The sequence below is a fragment of the Triticum aestivum genome, chromosome 1B, assembly GCF_018294505.1.
Source record: "Triticum aestivum cultivar Chinese Spring chromosome 1B, IWGSC CS RefSeq v2.1, whole genome shotgun sequence".
In the NCBI taxonomy this organism is placed as follows: domain Eukaryota; kingdom Viridiplantae; phylum Streptophyta; class Magnoliopsida; order Poales; family Poaceae; genus Triticum; species Triticum aestivum.
In genome coordinates, this window is record NC_057795.1 from 224,109,279 (window position 1) to 224,116,932 (window position 7,654).

Below are 7,654 nucleotides of genomic sequence, written 5' to 3' on the forward strand. Positions count from 1 at the left end.
GGTGGCGTTGAAGTAGATCTGCGACGGTAGACGGGTGCATCGGGGGATAAGTCCCATTGCGGTGGAAGAGAAGGTTGTGTGAGAGGGAGTCCTGATTAAGGGGTCCTCGGACGACCGGACTATTAACATGGGCCGGATTGTTAGGCTATGAAGATACAAGACAGAAGACTTCTTCCCGTGTCCGGATGGGACTCTCCTTTGCGTGGATGGCAAGCTTGGTGATTCGGATGTGTAGATTCCTTTCATTGTAACCAACTTTTTATAAACCCTAGTCCCCTCTGGTGTCTATATAAACCGGTGGGTTTAGTCCATAGGGGACAATCATAATCACATAGGCTAGACTTCTAGGGTTTAGCCATTACGATCTCGTGGTAGATCAACCCTTGTAATACTTATATTCCTCAAGATCAATCAAGCAGGAAGTAGGGTATTACCTCCGTAGAGAGGGCCAAAACATGGGTAAACATCATGTTCCCTGTCTCCTGTTACCATCAACCTTAGACGCACAGTTCGGGACCCCCTACCCGAGATTTGCCGGTTTTGACACCGACATTGGTGCTTTCATTGAGAGTTCCGCTGTGACGTCAAAGATAGGATCAATGGCTCGCCTTGTTATCAAGGACAACATCACCTCCGGAGGAGCCCTGGCCACAGACCAAACCCTCCGACTGGGTGGCTTCACTATGACCGCCCGTTCGGCCGTCGGACCGATGATCACTTCTCGGGTCATCGAAAATCGCCTCCGCGTCAACTCAGAATACTCCAAACAGATGGATCCGACGGAGTTGTCATCTTTAAACGAACTCCTGGATCGCATTGCCGCCTTGGGGGTCGCTACAGACTACAACCGGATTGGGCTTAAACCCGATCAGAGAGAAATTGAATCTCCGTCGATCACCCACCAGATAGCGGTAGTCGAGGAGCAATACAATGACTCTTCCTCTATACTGAGGACGAACTATGTTTAGATTTCCAAGCTCTCAAAGCCGGATACCCGTCCGTGGGAAGACGTGCCCCATACTCCGAACCTACAGTCAGACTGTGGGCCTCAAAAATTGGTTGATATCCTGGAGCCCAAACTGTTAAGCTCAAAAGTTTCTCAAACTCCTGATCCAAGATTGGGTCAGGGTTCGGACTTAAAGCCACCCACCCACCTAGATACACACGATCTTACCCACATCAGATAGCAGTCTCAAGAAATGGTCCATCACTTTTGGGCCAGATTCCTCCTTGTCAAAGACAAGACCAAAGATTGCCGCGATGAAGACGTGATCTCTTTATTCTGTAAAAAATGTATGGACGAGGGAATCCTCAATGCCATCAACCACCGTCACGTATTACACTTTGCTGACTTGGTAACCATAGTACAGAAGTACTTTGCAATGGAAAGCGCCTGGAAAACTCAGGCAGCTTCTTGGGAGCCACCGGTTTGCACTCAACCCCTCGTCCGGACAAAAAGAATGCACCCTCATCGGTCACCTGATCCAATAATAAAGAAATCGAAGCCCATTATAGGGCGCAGAACCATTCTGGAAGGATGGCTCGACAGGCCATGCAAAATACATACAACGCCAGATACCACACCAAACCACAGCCTTAGAGCATGTTGGATACTCTGGCAAGTGGCCAAGAGCGGCGAGGATATCCTCACCAAAAATACCGCAGAGCAACATCCCACGGAAGACAATGACTTCAGAGTATTGACGGTCTTAGATACTTTCACCTCAAACAACAGGCGCAAAAGGGCACTCCGCAGCCTCGTCGAAGCCTGCCAAGTTGCAACGATAAACCCCTGGAACGACGCAGCCATAACTTTCAATGCCAATGACAAACCAAAGTTCAAGATAGTCCGGGAACCAGCTGCATTGGTCCTTAGTCCAATCGCGGACGGCTTTCTGCTTGCCAAAGTGCTCATGGACGGCAGCAGCGGACGAAATCATATTTACGAGGAGACTCTCAACAAAATGGAAATAGACAGGAGCCGCATTGACCAAAGTAGCACGACCTTTCAAGGAATCATTCCCAGTCGGGAGGTGCGATGTGCAGCCAAAATCACACTTGATGTGGTATTCGGCACATCGGAGAATTATCGGTCCGAAGAGATAACCTTTCAAGTGGCCCCTTTCAACAGTGGATATCACGCCTTATTAGGGCGAGATGCATTCGCAAGCTTACAAGCTATACCCCATTACGGGTACATGAAGCTCCAGATGCCCGGGCCCAATGGTATCATCACTCATGTCAGTGATCCAGACATAGCACTCCGCGCCGAAAACAAAACCGTAGCCCTGGCCCCCGAGGCATTGTCTAAAGCCCTCGCGGCCAAAGAATTAACCACATTGCGCTCCACGGTGGATAGGGACGATGTGATCCTGGACAAGCGATCCAAATCCACCTCCTTTAAACTAGCAGACGAAATAGTCAAATTCCAAGTCCACCCGACGGACCCCAAGAAGACAACATCCATCGGGCACAGCTGGACCCAATGGTTGACGCTGCACTATGGGTGTTCCTACGCGAAAATTGGGACATATTCGCCTGGCACCCTTCTGATATGCCAGGGATCCCACGCAGGCTGGCCGAACACAGCCTCAAGATATTGAAGGGATATAAGCCGGTCAAGCAAGCACTGCGGCGCTTTTCAGAAACCAAACGACAAGCTATGGGGCTAGCCAAGTTACTCGAGGCGCCTATGTATTCATCAGAGAAATACAACACCCAGACTGGCTAGCGAACCTGTTGATGGTACCAAAGAAGGACAAATCCTGGCGCCTATGCGTCGATTTCAAAGACCTCAACAAGGCATGCCCTAAGGATCCCTTCCCCCTCCCCCGCATCGATCAGATTATCAATGCCACCGTAGGACACGACTCACTGTGTTTTCTCGACACATACTCCGGATACCATCAAATCAAGATGAAGGAGTCCGATCAAGCAACAACGGCATTTATTACCCCATATGGGCCTTTCTGCTTCAACACTATGCCCTTCGGGCTCAAAAATGCCGGTGCCACCTACCAACGCATGATTCGAACATGCCTAGAGAAACAAATCGGCAAGACAGTTGAAGCATATGTGGATGATGTACTCATCAAAACTAGGCACGTTGAGTCATTAATAGACGATCTGCATCTCACATTCGACAACCTCCGTACATATGACATCAAGCTCAATCCGGAAAAATGTGTTTTCGGTGTTCCCACCGGAAAACTGCTGGGCTACATCGTTTCCAACAAGGGAATTGAGGCGAATCCAGCTAAATATTGAGCTTTGTCATAGTTGGCTTTAAGCAAGTACAACTATTCAAAAAACTATCCGGATGTCATATGACCACGACACCACGGTCCGGATTCAAAACTGCTGGGCTACATCGTTGTCATATACGGACAGACCTTAAACAAGTCGAAAAACTATCCGGATGTGTGGCAGCTTTAAGCCGCTTTATCTCTAGACTAGGAGAAAAGGCGTTGCCACTCTATCGCCTTCTCCGGCGCACCGACCACTTTGAGTGGACGGACGTGGCAATGGCTGGACTGGAAGAAATAAAGGTTGTTTTAGTGAGCAACCCAATCCTGGCCGCGCCGAATATCTGCGAACCCATGTTATTATACATATCGGCCATGCACCAAGTCATAAGTGTGGTGCTCGTCGTCGAATGGGAAGAGGACGGACACAAATTCCGGCTCCAAAAGCCGGTATGCTACGTATCCACTGTCCTCACACCATGCAAATCCCGGTACCCTCATTACCAAAAAATAGCGTACGCAGTCTTCATGGCATCACGAAAGCTACGACACTACTTTCAAGAGTGCTCAATGATGGTGGCCTCCGAGGTACCACTTAATGACATAATAAACAACCGCGACACCACAGGCCGGATTGCCAAGTGGGCCATTGAGCTCCTCCCAGTCGACATAACATACAAACCGCGCCGGGCCATTAAATCCCAAGTACTCGCCAACTTCGTCGCTGAATGGATAGAGGCTGAACTCCCTAAAGAGTACGACACATGTTCCAACTGGGTCATGCACTTCGATGGCTCCAAAATGTTGGCAGGCTTAGGAGCAGGCGTTGTCCTAACATCCCCCACTAGAGATATAGTAGAGTATGTTCTCCAAATATTATACACAGACTCCAACAATGCAGCCGAATACGAGGCCTTATTGCATAGAGTTCCGATGGCTGTCTCCATGGGCATACAACACCTAGAAGCGCACGGGGATTCAAACCTCGCAATATCTCAAATAAATGGAGATTTTTATGCCAAAGATCGAAAGATAGCGGCTCACCATAGCGCCGTTCTCAAAATGTCGGCTCGGTTCGAGGGGCTCGAGTTTCATCATGTGGCTCGAGAAAGTAATCAAGCGACGGACGTCCTCGCTTGCATCAGCGCAAAACGCGACCCCGTCCCACCAAAAATCTTATTGGAAAGGCTCTTCAAGCCATCCATGGTGTGGCAAGGGGAGAGCGACAACACCAATCCGGATTCGAATATTACCCCAGATTCCGAACACACCGATATCATCAGGGGCTCAGCCACCGAAATTACACCGTCGGCCCATCTCATCATGGCAGTCATTGCCCCATGGACCGAACCCTTCTTGGCCTACCTTAGTAGGCGAGAACTCCCTGAGGATAAGAATGAGGCGCGGTGTATTGTGCGGCGCCCTAAAGCCTACAAGGTTCACGAGGAGAACTCTACAAGAAAAGCGCTACCAGAGTACTTCAAAGATGTATCTTGATACTTCCATTTTGCATCATGCTTTTATATCAATATTTATTGCATTATGGGCTGTTAATACACATTATATCTCAATACTACTCTCTTATATTACAAGGTTTACCATGAAGAGGGGGAATGCCGGCAGCTGGAATTCTGGCTGGAAAAGGAGCAAACATTGGAAACCTATTCTGCACAGCTCCAAACATCCTGAAACTCCATGAAACATCTTTTTGGATTTAATAAGAATTTTTGAGCGAAAGAAATACACCAGGGGGCCATACCCTGTCCAGGAGACAGGAGGGCGCCCCCCCCATAGGGCGCGCCCCCTATCTCCTGGGCCCCCTGGTGGGCCTCCGGTGTCCATCTTCTGCTATATCATCGCTTTTACCCTGGAAAAAATTATGGGCAAGCTTACGGGACGAAACTCCGCCGCCACGAGGCGGAACCTTGGCGGAATCAATCTAGGGCTCTGGCAGAGCTATTCTACCGGGGACACTTCCTTCCGGGAGGGGGCAATCATCACCAACGTCATCACCAACGATCCTCTCATAGGGAGGGGGTCAATCTCCATCAACATCTTCACCAGCACCATCTCCTCTCAAAACCCTAGTTCATCTCTTGTATCCAATCTTGTATCAAAACCACAAATTGGTACATGTGGGTTGCTAGTAGTGTTGATTACTCCTTGTAGTTGATGCTAATTGGTTTACTTGGTGGAAGATCATATGTTCAGATCCTTTATGCATATTATTACTCCTCTGATTATGAACATGAATATGCTTTGTGAGTAGTTACGTTTGTTCCTGAGGACATGGGTGAAGTCTTGCTATTAGTAGTCATGTGAATTTGGTATTCGTTCGATATTTTGATGAGATGTATGTTGTCTTTTCCTCTAGTGGTGCTATGTGAACATCGACTACATGACACTTCACCATTATTTGGGCCTAGAGGAAGGCATGGGGAAGTAATAAGTAGATGATAGGTTGCTAGAGTGATAGAAGCTTAAACCCTAGTTTATGCGTTGCTTCGTTAGGGGCTGATATGGATCCATATGTTTAATGATGTGGTTAGGTTTACCTTAATACTTCTTTTGTAGTTGCGGATGCTTGCAATAGGGGTTATTCATAAGTGGGATGCTTGTCCAAGTTAGGGTAGTACCCAAGCACCGGTCCACCCACATACCAAATTATCAAAGTACCGAACGTGAATCATATGAACGTGATGAAAACTAGCTTGACGATAATTCCCATGTGTCCTCGGGAGCTCCTTTCTCATTATTAGAAATTGCCCAGGCTTATCCTTTGCTACATAAAGGATTGGGCCACCTTGCTGCACTTTGTTTACTTTATTTACTTGTTACTCGTTACTATTTATCTTATCACAAAACTATCTATCACCTACAATTTCAGTGCTTGCAGAGAAAACCTTATCGAAAACCGCTTATCATTTCCTTCTGCTCCTCGTTGGGTTTGACAGTCTTACTTATCCAAAGGACTATGATTGATCCCCTACACTTGTGGGTCATCAAGACACTTTTCTGGCGCCGTTGCCGGGGAGTGTAGCACTTTTGGTGAGTGGAACTTGGTAAGGAAATATTTATATAATGTGCAAAAAAATTATGTTACTTGTCACTATGGAAACTAATCCTTTGAGGGGCTTTTTTGGGGTATATTCACCCCAACCAGAAGAGCAAAGAGTTGCTCTTGAACCTACTGAACTTTATGAAAATATTTATTTTGAGATTCCTTCGGGTATGATAGAGAAACTGCTAGCTAATCCATTAGCATGAGATGGAACATTGCATCCCGATTTACACCTTATCTTTGTGGATGAAGTTTGTGGATTATTTAAGCTTGCAGGTATTCCCGATGATGTTGTCAAAAGGAAGGTCTTCCCTTTATCTTTGAAGGGAGATGCATTGACATGGTATAGGCTATGTGATGATGCGGGATCTTGGAATTATAAGCGATTGAAGTTGGAATTTCACCGGAAGTTCTATCCTATGCATATTGTTCATCGTGATCGTAATTACATATATAATTTCTGGCCTCGCGAAGGATAAAGCATCGCTCAAGCTTGGGGGAGGCTTAAGTCAATGTTATATTCATGCCCTAATCATGAGCTCTCTCAGGAAATGATTATTCAGAACTTTTATTGTCGGCTTTCTCTTGATAATCGCAACCTGCTCGATACTTCCTGTGCTGGTTCTTATATGCCAAAGACTATTGATTTCAAATGGGACTTATTGGAAAGAGTTAAATGCAACTCTGAAGATTGGGGTTCCGATGATGGTAAGGAGTTAGGTATGTCACCTAAGTTCGATTGTGTTAAATCTTTTATGGATAATGATGCTTTTCTTGGATTTAGCCCTAAGTATGGACTTGACTCTGAGATAGTAGCTTCTTTCTGTGAATCTTTTGCTACTCATGTTGATCTCCCTAAGGACAAGTGGTTTAAATATAATCCTCCTGTTGAAGTGAAAGTAGTTGCACCTAGTACAGTCGAAGAAAAGACTATTACCTATAGTGATCCTATTGTTCCTACTGCTTATGTTGAAAAACCGCCTTTTCCTGTTAGGATAAAGGACCATGCTAAAGCTTCGACCGTTGTTCATAAGAGTAATACTAGGACTTATACACCTCCTGAGCAAATTAATGTTGAACCTAGTATTGCTATGGTTAAAGATCTCTTGGATGAGGATTTAGATGGGCATGTTATTTCTTTCTGTCGTGAGACTGCTAATATTGCTAGGCCAGATACTAAGGCCGTGTTCGGCTAATCTCCGCTCCCTCCACTCCGCTACGGAGCGGACCAGGTGCTAGCTCATTTTCACGGAGCTGCAAAAACTGAGCTCCACGACTCCACGGAGTCGGAGCGGTGAGGAGGGATTCCGAACAGAGCCTAAGACACGTAGACTTGCCGTAGGCATGC